At 35.5% G+C, this 14,160-nt stretch overlaps 1 protein-coding gene across 1 annotated transcript in view; it reads left to right on the top strand.

Annotated features, from left to right (window-relative positions):
* Nucleotides 1-14,160, top strand: part of LOC107707821 (fibrosin-1-like protein) — a gene marked incomplete at its 3' end in the record, with an annotated part of 343,126 nt that overhangs the window by 67,259 nt on the left and 261,707 nt on the right. The window lies entirely within an intron of this gene.

The following is a 14,160-nucleotide window of genomic DNA, read 5'->3' as shown; positions in this document are numbered from 1 at the left end:
TTCGGTTCGGTTTTCTGAGCGCAGACACTGAAGCATACACATAGAAAGCATGTCTCACAGTGCGCGAGTTCACCTTAGCGTCGCATGAACGGAGAATTACACACAAAATGATGTTGAATTGTCCGTTTTGACGAGTATTCACGTAAACACAGTTGATTATGTCTTAAGTGAACGTGTATCAGTACATTGCATCCTTTGCAGCTGTGCATTCGGTTTTAAAGGGACAGCAGTTTAGTTGCTATTGTCCGAGTCATTGATGTTAATCAAGCAACAAAAGAAAGACAGAAAATCACTCACTGCTCTTGACTGAAAAACTTTAGTAGCCCTAAAGATTAATCTAAATTTATTTATAGAAATAAATATGTCTGCTTGAAAGAATGAAGAATATGGTAAACAATTTGCTATAAAGAATGCATAATTAGCCTATATAACCATTGGTATTTCATTAATAAGAAGACCATGTCTTTGAAGTGGTTTTATTTAATTTTAACATAAAGGCATGTTGTGTGTCACCGCAGTTAAATCGGTGTCTATCATGATAAAACCTTAATATCAAACCTTAATATCAAACCTATATAATGAGTTTGGAAATTTTAGAGAAATGCTTCATAAATGCACTGTAACTAAACCCATTAGATTTTAGCCGACTAAATTTACTGTAGATTTAGTCGACTAAAACTAGACTAAAACTAAAAACAATTCAGATGACTAAAATATGACTAAAACTAAATGGTATTTTAGTCAAAAGACTATGACTAAAACTAAATCAAAATTTGCTGTCAAAATGAATACTGCTAATCGCTCAATCAGTGTAGCAACTGCGGAGAGACTTCAAAAAACAGCTTGTTAAAAATGTCACGTAACATTACATTTACCTCAGAAAAGCCGCTTTAGTTAGCTCGGGAAAAAAAAAATCTAGAGATCTATATTTTTACCTGTTTGTGATGTTTATATTACTTAAGTGTATGTTTGAATGAATCTGTCATGAGCACAAGTTTTTATGACAGCCACTGTGTAAATGCTTTTTATTTCAACAACAAAATCGAGTAGGAACATAATTACGTCATTAAATATATAACCTCTTTGTTCAATTTAAATGCTTATATGCAACTCAAATAGCAATTGAATTGAATTAATAATTGTAACCTTTAATATTATAGTAATGTAGCAACTGACACAGTTCCCTGTATAGTTTACAGCTTTAGTTGAGTGACAGGCATCGCCGCATGAATGATTAGCAATGTGAAGACTAACCTTGAAGTGCGTTCAGGAGAACTGACTCTCCAAACACCAGATCATGGGTTTCACTAAGGATGAGTGCAGTTATATAAGGCTTAGGCAGTTTGACAGTAATAGCCCTAAAATCTGACCTTGTTTTTTTAGGCCAGATTGTTTTGCAGTGTCACTGTCATTTTCCTCTGAGCTCAGTCAGTCCTCACTCCCAAGAACCTCGCAGCAGGAAGCAAGCGAAGTGCAGCAGGAAGCAGTTATCGAGTCACTGGAGGATGCCAAACTGGGCTGTTCAACTCAAGCCAAGCATGGGGCTAAATTTGCCCAGTGCTCTGATTCCTCTTAAAGAAACAGTACATTTGTGTAAGAAGAGTAATTAGTAGAGGCTTCAAGACCTGAGCTGGATGTGGCAGAGAAGAAAAATGCATTCAAAATGTGCAGTTCAGGAAAGTGATAACTCTGACTTTTAAAAAAACGTTCAATTTGCTTCCCTTTAGTCTTCAGGGTTTTTTGACAGGTTTTTATTTCTGGATACACAACAGTAAAGATATAAATGAAGAGTAAAGAACTGCGTGAATGTAAGAATCAATCTGGCGTTTGAGATGTGATGGTAACAAGGCCTGTCCCACCGGAGCCATCAGCTGCGAGTAGGAAATGTTCCATCTGGTTCTGCTGCAGTAAATGACACCTTGCCGTTTATTAAAAAGATGAGTGGAGTTTATTAAATGTATTAAATTGCCAGTTTGGGAATCCTCACGTTTTTAAAGTGGTTGACAGGGTAGTCTGAAGTGATTTCTGTTGTAATGAGTAGAATAAAATAAATAGATTCCTGTTCATGAAGATGCTTTTAATGTTTTCATAAAATACATACTTTTGAAAATTATGAAAAAGATAAACTTCTTGGATGTAATCTTTTATTTAGATCTCAAGTAGTGTTTTTAGGATCATAAATGCTTATTTTTAAGGCAAGTACAGAAGAGAAAATATTTAATTGATTAAAATCTATCTGTCTGTATATCTATCTGTCTGTCTTAGTTCTGTATGTCATTCTCCCATTCTATCTATTGTCCTATCACTCTATCTATCATTCTGTCTATTGTTCAATCAGTCTGTCGTTCTGTCATTTTATCTATCAATCATTCTGTCTATAGTTCTATCTATCATTCTGTATATTGTTCTGTATATATCTTTTTCACTATCTTGCTTCTTTTACTTGGTCCAACCCATTATAGTGGAATGTGTGTACTCCGATGTAAATAATAATCATAATAGATAAGCAATATTGATGTGTTGTTATTCAAAATATGTTCATTCCATTCAATTCACATTTGTTTATTTAACACATGTTGTTTCAAAACCGCTTTACAGAAAATGAATGTTCCTACATTACTACATTTTCAGAGGTGACTGTGTCAAAGTAGTGTGTCATGGCAGAAATGTATAGTACAGTTCTGTGATTACACAAGTCATGCATACGTAAAAGCAATAAGCAACTTTCTGGTGAAGTTAGTGTAATGCACAGCCTCTAGAGTCTAGACTATCTAACCTGTTATCCTGCACAGATTCTGCTTTTTACGTGATGTTGGTAAATCAGTGGATGGAGTTGACTTTAAGTTCCCCGTCTCTGGTTTTCAGGGGCCGGATGTTAAATCAAAGCTCTTGTGTGAGGCTGAGAGTCAGGGACAGGCTATGGCAGTAACTAGAGGAACCGATTCAGATGAGACGGGGAGAGTCAGGGCACTAGGCCCGAATGGAGGTAGTGTTTTAAGATGGAGATTCTCCTGCAGAGCTCCATGGGGAATCGAAGTAATGAGCCAAATCTCTGGGCCTTCTCGGGTCTGTGGATGCGTTTTAATGACTTGGAACAACCAGCCTCTAGCTTGGTCACTTACACAGAGAGGTGCAGATAGAGGGAAAGAGAGAGGAACAGACAGAACTCCTCTTTGCTGTCCTCTGAGCAGCTTGATTTACTAATGAGGGCAACCTCAGAGACCTGAACAACATTCACTTCTCACTGCTGTTTTGAAAGTTCATTCACACCGAGTCCATATATGTTCGGCAAGTTTCATTTTCAGTTGAGCAGAAAAATTGTCCGGTCCAAAATATCATCATACAACAAACAAAGAGATCCGTTTCACTTAATTATTTAAGTTATTTATTTATTTATTTACAAGCAGTTTGTATTGTTAAGCCCTGAAGTTTTTGCATTGTGTTTTTTTTTATTATTATTTTGTTTATTTATTGATTGATTGATTGATTTTATCAGAATATAGCAATTGGCATGAAACATTTGAGTGCATATTAACAAATTTTATCATTAGTGGTTGACCGACATGTATTTTTTGAATGCCGATATCTTAGGAAGCAAGGTGGCTAATGACCAATATAAAGCCAATATATAGGCTATAATATCACACAATGTAAAACTATAAAAGCAGAACTGTCAAAATAAAAGTCCTGTGTGTTGTCAAAATAAAGAACTCTTCTGACACATTGGCCAAACAGAAAAATGTATCAGCCAATGCCGATAAATAAATAAAAAAATCCCAAATATTGGCCAGTATATTGGCCTGGATGATATATTGGTTAACCACTAATTATTATTTGTCAGAATTGCATCACACTTGTTGTGAATAGACCTTTATGATTTGCACAAAGGAAAAAAAGTGAATATTAGGGCTGTCAATTTGATGCTAGTTAAGTGCAGTTTTATTGATTTCTATATGTAAATTAAGACCAGTGATAGCTTTATTGATATTCAGTGGAAATAAAACTCTTGACTTCCAAAGCCACTTTTTAGTAGATTATAGTAGTGTGTGTGTATATAGATATAAATAACAATAAAAATCTTAATATATGTGCAATACTGATGTAATTTTACTGCTCTTGCTTCAAACATGGAAAAGCAATAAGCAACTTTGTGTTTTTTTTTCTTCTTCCTGGTACTTTAATTCCCAGCCTCTAATCATATGGACGCTTTTCTCAGCAAATATTGATGCATGCAATTATGTGATTAAGTTGATTAATTAATCGGCATATCATACAGTTAATTACCTGTAGTCAGTTGACAGCCCTTTTTAATATGGTCATTTTAACCCCTGAGAAACATGCAAACTGACAGAAAGTGCTAATTGCTTTTTTGTGTCTCATACTTCTGTTTCATACTTAGTTCTAGCACCTAAAGCCTGTGGGTAATTTATGTATCACTTGTAGGTATATTTAGCGGAGCACACAGTTGCTTCTCTGCTGTTCAGAGAGCTTTTGCCTGTGTAAGACACTGTAAATTGTGCTTTCAATGTGACTTAATTAAAGATGTGTGTGTGTGTGCTCATGCATGTGTCCATGTGCAGGAGCTGACAACTCCATTTATTTGCACAGACTGCCAGAACAGTGTCGAACACTCTGCTAAATCAATGCAATTTAACTCTGCTCACTAACGTAGTGATTTATCCCACCGATCTGAGCGTGTGCAGAAACAGCTCACCATATACACATAAATCTACAGCATCTGTGCCCTCCGAGCACGGATAAATATTTCTGAAGTGCTGTTACAAATCTCTCTCTCTTTCTCTCAGTTTTGGCCATCAGCTGCAGTATATTGGCTTGATTTCCAGTTTGTGGGTTGCTTGGGTGGGAATATTCCCGCAGACTAATTGATTCTGGCGGACTGGCTTTCACCAAAGCAACAGCAGTTAGTGCACATCTAGCAGGAAATCCCTTAAATAGCATAAAAACACATTTCCACTTAGTGTAATTTTATCATGTGTTGCGAGGCGATAATTTATGGTACCGTAATGGAGCTCACTGCGTCCTGGCGGTTCAATAATGCAGATGGGTATTTCCATACAAAGGCTACTGGCAGACGTATTAAACTAGCTGTATGATCACTCTTTCCTCAAAAGGAAGATATTAGCTGCAGATCCTGTTAAACCTTTAATGGGGTCTAGAAAGTTAATGGCCATTTATTGTGGCTTACTGAAGAGATACAAGACAAGCACTAACAATATTTGCGTTAAAATGTTAAAGCAAGGAAGTTTTAAATGATTTATAAACTGAGATCTGTTAAATGAGAAATTAAACTTGTACGGTATATAGTTCCTGCATCACTGTTGTAGAAAATGCATATATATATATATATATTGGAAAATGGATTCATGATGTACTTGCTTATTATATTAATTGAGTCAGTTTTGAACACAAAAAAAGTTACAGACTGCAGCTTTAATTTTTAAAGGGGTCATATGACGCTGCTAAAAAGAACATTATTTTGTGTATTTGGTGTAATGCAATGTGTTTATGTGGTTTAAGGTTAAAAAAACGTGGCGGAAATGTTACGCCCCTTACCATACTGTGATGCCGTGTGTGAGACAAAACCACTAAAACCATTATAAACAAGGCATTTGTTGCATCCAGTGGGGACATTGGATGATTATATTATAATAATCAGTAGTAACGAAACACACAGCGTCTTCACGACATGGCGGCGGTGGCAGCAACAATACTACAGCGAGAATCAAAGTTATGCCTTCTTTCTTTGCGTGAACATTTGGGCGGCGTTATTCAAATCTTCCCACACAGTGACGTAGACATGTGGGGGAACGAGCCGTTTTAGGAGGGCGTGGTTGACTCTTAACTTTATAAAGAATATCTCTTTGGATTTGAGACTTTAGTCTTTGCTACTTTACAGATCTTTTTAAGATCTTCTTACAGATCTTTGCTACTTTACAGATCTTCTTAAGAGAAAGGAAAAATTGAAATCGCATCATATGACCCTTTTAATTAAAATTATTAAATAATTACATAGACCACTAATAATCTAATATTCTACGGTAATAAAATAATTGCATTTTATGACTTGTCTCCCTCCTGTAAGTTCTCTCGACTGGTTTTTAGGAAAGTATTCGTTCAGTTCTCCTCATCTGACCACACAGTTTGAGGTATCTTTCATGTTACATGCTAAAGTTTAGATTTGTTCAACTCTGTAACTCCAGTTATGAGCAGCTGTTTTCACTGTCTGCACCTTAAATCTGTGTTTGAGAAGGCGAATTTCACATCTTCTTTACGTCGTCTTTAAAATAAGATACGATCTTGAATAGAACCACATTTCCTTGAGATATTTCCTGGTTGTAAAACATGACTGTGGAATTTCTTTAGGAAGTCATAGGCAACGGTTGCAGCCGGAGGAATTCTGGAAGTGTAGGACTTGGAGAGATTCTTGCACTCCATTTTAAATAAGTCAGTGTGCCTTTTTCCAACATCCATTCACTATTCATCTCTCCCTCGCTCGCTGTCTTTCTCCTCTGGATAGCTGAGGAGGCAAAGATCAGTAGCTGACGGCTGCATGTAGGAAAGCTGGTGGAAATGCTGAAATGTGGATTGCTGTTTCTCCCTTACGCCGAGCACAGGAAGTGTCAGATGCTTGTGTACACTCTTAAAAATAAAGGTGCTTCACGATGCTATAGAAGAACCTTTTTGTCTAAATGGTTCCATAAAGAACCTTTAACATCTGAAGAACCTTTCTGTTTCACAAAAGGTTCTTTGTGGCAAAAGAAGGTTCTTCAGATTATAAAAAGGTAAGAAAAAGATGGTTCTTTAAAGAACCTTTGACTGAATGGTTCTTTGTGGAACCAAAAATGGTTCTTCTATGGCATCGCTGTGAAGAACCTTTTAAGCACCTTTATTTTTAAGAGTGTAGGTGCTCCACTGATGAAGCCATGTTGACTTACAGAATCAAAGCTGTCTTGTGTGACACGACAGACATGCAGCTGTGATGTCTTTATGCCACATTAACCAAAGTATCAGCTCTGACTTCACTGAACTCTTTGGGAATACATTAGTGATGTGATGGAGGGCTCTCGTAGTTGTTTTGACAGCTTTTTGAGGACGTGTGTAGCAGCAGAGCCGATAAATTGCAGAGTTGAGGCATTGTAAAGTACCAGTCATGTGATTTATTGCTTGTATCAAAAAATATGTTGAACAGTTTTCCTTCAAGCAGAACATTTCTGAACATTGGTTTTTATGCTCTGACTTAAATTTAGTGCAATTACGATGATGTAAAGTTCACAACAGCACAGAGAAAACCTCAGATGCCGTACAAATGAGATCTTCTTCACACTGTAAAACATTTCAAGCCGTTTCAACTAATTATTATTTAGTAACAAGTTCCACAGAAATTTTACGTTCAGTCAATTTCTGTCTTCAAAGTGTTGCCTGAAATGTTATTTTTTAGTTGGCTCAACTTTTACTGAAATAGTTTTATAGTCCATTCAACTAAAATGATTTAATTGGTCAAACATTTAGAAAACTACAGCAAATTGTGTCAATTAAAATTTAACCATTCACTCCATGTGTTTCATATGTTACCTCAACTAAGATTTATTATTTGGGCATCCTAAGAAATTGCTGTATAACTAGTTATTATATTTTATATTGAGTTTAAGAAAATTATTACCTGGTGTCTATCAATCACTAAAACACACACATCACAAGACATAATAGCCTTTATTTAATAACAATCTGCATTTATAACATTTGCCATACAAACTAAACATGCAGGCTTAAAGGGATAGTTCACCCAAAAATGAAAATTTGATTGACTCACCCTCAAGCCATCCAAGATGTAGTTAACTTTTTTTCTTCAATTGAACAGTAAAGGAAAGTGTTTTTAGGTGAAAACATAGTCTTTGAAAACATTGGCCTGAGGGTCAATAAAATAACAGCAAATTTCCATTTTTGGGTGAACTATCCCTTTAAAGTGCTCCAGTTGTCAAACATTACATTTGTAATACAACTGCAAAATGTATTTTAAACATTTGTTTAATGAACTTAAAAAAGACTAAACAAGTTAAACAAAATGTTTGCAAACAAACATTTACAAATATTACTACTTTTCACAATTACATCTTTAAAATGAGGCAGAAGTCAGAAAGCTACAGTTCAGCTGAACTGAGTCAAGTAAAGTCCAGTCACTGTATTTACATAGTGCTTTTTACACTACAGATTGCATCAAAGCAGCTTTACAGTATTAAACAGAAAAATCGTGCGGCGAAGGAACCAAAACTCCATCGTTCTTCTCTGGCCAGACGAATCCAGCAGTTTAATTGCAGGCTGCAACACAGGCCAGATTGTGCAGAGGACTGGTCTGGTTACTGTGGTACCATCTGATCTGGATACAGACTGGATCTGGTGGCTACGGTGACTTCGAAATAAGAATGAGACAGTCTAATATTAGCGTAGATGCCACTGAGAACAATAAAGCACATTTTAATTGTAGTAAACACTCTAAGCTTTTACACATATTACCTTAAGTCTTAGTGTTGACAGTACAGACACACTGTGTAGTTGCAGTGGAGTCTGGTCACATGGCAGTGTTTGGAGACTTGGAAGAAGTGACTGGCCAGCATCTGAAAACTTGCAATGATGAGAAAGCACCAATGCAACCTTTGGCCACACCCTGATGGAGAAATAAAGTACAATTTATCTCAAGAAATGAAATGATGCCTTTTAAAATGTAATACCAGTTAATTACATTTGTGATGAAACAGAAGTTGCAACCATTTTTTTGGCACACAAAAAAATCTCAATCCATCGCACAAAACAGGGAGCATTGATGTTGACTGTTCTAGTTGCAAGGATTTGTAACAGAACATGCACATTTCATATTATAAGTCTACCTTAAACAGCATTAAAATAATATCAAAATATGCCTGTCTGTTATTGATAAATACCAGTGGTGACGTTTTACAAATTAATTGATCAATTGTCCCAATGTTTACTAAGCCATGGTCTCTTTAACAGTGCAGGGACTCGTGTGCACGATCTAGTGATTCACTACCTAGGGAACTGACTGAGACGCAGTCTGCTTTGATAACAGCCCTGTGAAAGGATTCAGTTGTTTATTCTCGTTCGGAACGACGAACTCTTCTCGCAAAAACCCATTCAACACGCCCATGTTAACTTCAAATAATCGTATTAATGTGGTTTACATTACACGTTTCGTCGTAGTAAGCATTGGTTTATAAAAGAAAGAGACAGCGCAATCTCTTCCCATCTTTTAACGTCACGGAAACACAAAAATATCATACAACACGCCAAAATTAAACCTAAAATTCATTATAGTAACACAGCTTTTGACATTAAGTGTTTTATTGATTAAACGAGAAGGAAGACCACGTTCCCTTCACTTAAACAGCTCATTGCCCTCAGACATATTCATACAACGCTTATTCAATGTTTTTATATATGTATAAATGAATACGTTTTAAATAATGTTTACATCTTTTTTTAATATACAAGTATTGATAAATTCAGTCTAAGTACAAATTCAGTTCCACTTACCTGACGCGTGAATTTGACATACATTTAACATAGCCTAATTGCTAATTGCCTTTGCTAATTGTTGACTGGATTTGAAAATAACCGTTCATTCAATGTTTTTCTAATATATTTGTGTAGACTTAATATAATATGTCCTCTCAACTAAGCCCAAGCAATAAAATTAGCTCAACTTAAATATTTTTGCCCTTCCAACATTTTGTTAATTGGATTTTTTACAGTGCTTCTTTATTGTAAAAAGAACTGTGATGCTGCTTTTCTCAAGGTATATGTTACATGAGCCACATCTTAACAGCCACTTACATCATGTTTAGCAATGTTTTCTTGTCAAAGCACAGCAATTAATGTAATGCAATTACTACTTGTTGACTACTACAGAAAGAGAGAATGTACATTTCATATACAACCAGTAGTAATTACATTTATATAGAGACACACATACACATTTTTTACACTCAAATAAACTTTTGAACTTAATCAGAAAATCTTGAAATAAACATGTCATGATTCATTATATACAGATATTAGGCAGCACAACCGTTTTCAACATTGATAATAATAAGACCAGCAGTTTCTTGACCAGCAAATAATCATATTTCTGAAGGATCATGTGACGCTGAAGACTTGAATAATGTCCGCAATTCAGCTTGCATGTCTTGAAGCAGGTGGTAGTTTGCGCTGGTTATTATTGAAATGAGATGTTGCGTCTGTGTTCTTTAATGTGCGCATTGTTAGTAAATCTCCCGCAGAATTTCCCCCTCCCATCAGCGCTTTTATGGAATTGCGCTAGAAGCAATGTTTTCTTGTCAAAGCACAGCAATTAATGTAATGCAATTACTACTTGTTGACTACTACAGAAAGAGAGAATGATGAGAGAATGTACATTTCATATACAACCAGTAGTAATTACATTTATATAGAGACACACATACGCATTTTTTTACACTCAAATAAACTTTTGAACTTAATCAGAAAATCTTTAAATAAACATGTCATGATTCATTATATACAGATATTAGGCAGAATAAAACGGTATCGATATTTATCGACGGTACACCTTCTTCGATATCGATAGAAAAAATGTTCGATGTAGCACACGATATAGGCACGTGCTATGTGTGACACAGACAGCACACACAAACACGAACACATGCTGAATTGAGTGCTGTGCCTGCCTGTGATGGAGATTGTAAATAAAAAAAAATTTATATTAGTCAAATTTAAAATTAACATTTGCATGTTAGGAATGCGAGGGAGCGTCATCAGTGGCGTGCGAGATGCGGTGATAATGATGTAAGTGAAGTTGTTGCATTTTAATGTTTTGTTAGTCTAGCCCACGAGACGCGCCGCTGCTGTGTTATGCATTCAAAATATTAGAGAAATATAGAGGCTCAATGCAGAGAAGATCTTGATTAGGCGAAAACCGAAACCAAGCCATTCACACAAAACGCATATTCAGCGCATTTTTTAGACGGACAAATATGACTGCTGCACTCGCGTCTCACACAATGTAGCCATGCAAAGTTAAAACAGTTTAAACTTTTAGAAAACACGTCGCGAATTTGTGGAGGTTTTTTCCTTTTCACTGCGTCTCGTGTGTTTTTAAATGCAATCTTCGCGATGGGCGATTCGGCTCTTTGTATTAAGCAATGCATAAATACATGATGCTGTTTTGTTCATAATTGTTTATGTAATTTACGAAATTATATTTGATTTATATGAGTTAATTTAGACGTAATGCACGTTTTTTTATACTTCCTTGCATTGACAATTTAATGCGCTGCATTATTTTGCTCATTGCGCCCTCCTGTTGCCTCGGCAGACAAGCCAAAAGTTTCCTTAAGACCTATTTAATCTGCATATAAAACATTATAAATTAGATATTTGTTACATTTTTTATTGTGTGTTTGACTGTTAAAACAAAATATATTTGTTGTTTGTCTCAATAAATTGGGTTAATTAAAAAATACAGTGGTTAAATTTAAACATGTTTTTCTATTGCTCTTTGTTTTAAAAAAGGTTCTAAAAATGTCAATAATTATCAAAACCGAACGATATGAAACATTATTTCGTTTATACATTTTTTTAGCTATATCGCCCAGCCTTAAATTGCGTTCTAACACTAATTTGCCTAAAGTCTGTGTATATAGCACACAAATGATGATACAATTTTTGTATTTGGTTCAACTCTCCCATTAAGCCACCACAACTACATTCTCAAAACAGCTAAAACTGCATTAAAAGACCTGAACACACATTCTGCCCATCGTTGTCTTCTCTTTTATTCCAAGGAAGCCAGTGTGTCATTTGATCGATATTTAATTTCTTTGGCGTCTCCTGCTGTGGCTGCTAAAAGGCAGATTAGGCTAACTCCTCTGAACTATTGATATATATTCTTTAGGACAGACTTCTTCATTATTCTTTGAGCTTATAGCTCTTTTTTTTAATGTTCTCTATTTTGTAGTTCTCATTTCCGTTATAGTGTAATTCCCTGCTGATTTCAAGTCATTGTAACTTATCATGCCCACACGCTCTTGTAACATGGATGTGTTTGTTGTTTTTTATGTTATGTTGGATTCAGTAGTGGATAATGAGGAACAGTGGATAGTGAGCGTCAGCTGGTTGCCAGATCTTTGGACATGTTTCTTGACCAGATGCAGGTGGTTTAGATGAGTATGGTGGAATGGAATAAACTCTTTCCTTTTCCCACCAAATCTCAGTGTTTTTTTTGTGTTTGCTTTGGCCTTGTGGTCATTCAGACTGAGCTGTTCTGATTTACTCCACATGACCCAGCGTTCACCAGCGATTCGAAATACCAAAATCTTTCCAGATGCTGTAAGGTTTTCTTTGGTTTTGTTGTTGAATGCCCTTGCCCTTCTTTGTTTGTGAAAGATAAATGTGTAAACATGGTGGGTTTCTTAACTGAAGCTTATTATTTGCTTTATTTAAACTGTGATGACCTTTAAAAATCTGTTACTCATGGTTTTAATAGAAAAAAATAGTTTGCTCTGCTGTATCTTGCCAGAAAACTGACAGCACAAAATCATTTCCATGATCATTAGCGCTAACTGCAAGTGTGACTAACCAAACTGATACAAACAAACTTGTAGTCATTTTTCTTGGTATTCCAATGGGAAAATGGTTTTATACTTTGCCTAATTAAATATTATCATCATCATCATCATCATTGGATTTTCCAGCGAATTAAATACTTAAAAAAATTTTTTTTATTTTTAATAAATTGTTTTATTTCAATTAATTTACTTTATTTTATTTAGTTGCTATTTTTGAAAATTAATGGATGGAAACCAAAATATAAGATTATTCATAAGTAAATAAGAAGTTCATCCTTGCGCATTGGCATTTCTTCTCATGGGTAAATAGCAAAGTAGCCTTGCCCACCTATAACTATATAAAATTGTACTGTAATATAAACATTTTTATTGTTACACATGTAATGTGTATAGTGCCATACCACCCAGCTCTCCAAGCTTTCCTATTTCAGGCGTTATGTCCTCTGGATGTCCTGAGTCTGATGGGTCGTCGATGAAGGAGACTGTAAAAAAAAAAAAAAAAGCATGATTGAATTGCATGTCCTGGTGAATATTACCCTACAGAGGCAGAGATAAGGACAGAGGTGCATGTTCTGGTTATCTAAAACATAAATAATTCATTCTATTTGTTTAGGTTTGAATATATTCAGTGAGTGAACCTAGTTTCAATTGCTGACGTTTCAGTGTAAATATATGCCCCAAAAATCCAGTGTAACAAAACAATATGGAAGTATAAAATGATAAAACTATTGTCTTTAGTGAAAATTCATACTGTTTGATTCAGAATTTTTAACCAAGAGTGTGTAGAGTGCATAGACGGTCTTACTCCTGTTATGTTTAATTTCATCTTCAGATGCATTGATTTGTTTTGATATCTTGCAGTGCTTTTTGACTTGATGCAAATGGGCCTTTGTGAACCCAAGTGTTTGTCCAACTGTACATAGCTGTAGTTAATTTAAACAGGCAAGGTCATGTTTTCAGAGCTGTACAGTATTTTGCTGTTTGTTTTTTCTTGTCAGGTTTTGTTTTAATCACACAATAATTGAGTAGAAACAGAGAATGATATCAGACTTTTACTGGAAAAGTCACCCTATGATTATCATACAGAAACATGAAACGGATGCAGGGCTATGGGAACTGTTTTTCCTTTTCTTTTCCAATCCTTTCCATTCTCTTTTCTCTGTTTCTCCCTTTTTCTCTTCATTTACTTTTCGTTTTCCTCTTCTGCTTCCTTTTCATCCTTTTCCTTTCCTCTCTGCTTACTCTTCTACTGCGCCTTTCCTTCTTCCAAACCTTTCCATTTTCTTTTCTTCCTCTCGTTTCTTTCCTTCTTGTTCCTCCTTTCCTCTTATTCTTTTGCTTTCTCTCCTTTTCTTTTCCTTTCCTCTCTTTTTCCTTCCTACTCCTTTCCACCTCTGTCTGCTCCAATCCCTTTCTTTCTTTTCCATTTCTTTTTCCTCTTCCTCTTCCTCTTCCATTCCTTTCCATTCCATTCCATTCCTTTCCTTTCCTTTCCTTTCCTTTCCTTTCCTTTCCTCTCCTC

This window comes from Sinocyclocheilus rhinocerous, unplaced genomic scaffold (assembly GCF_001515625.1).
Source record: "Sinocyclocheilus rhinocerous isolate Xijiao unplaced genomic scaffold, SAMN03320098_v1.1 scaffold1256, whole genome shotgun sequence".
NCBI lineage: Eukaryota > Metazoa > Chordata > Actinopteri > Cypriniformes > Cyprinidae > Sinocyclocheilus > Sinocyclocheilus rhinocerous.
The sequence above is the reverse complement of the archived record's forward strand: the minus strand, read 5'-3'. Positions and strand labels throughout refer to the sequence as shown.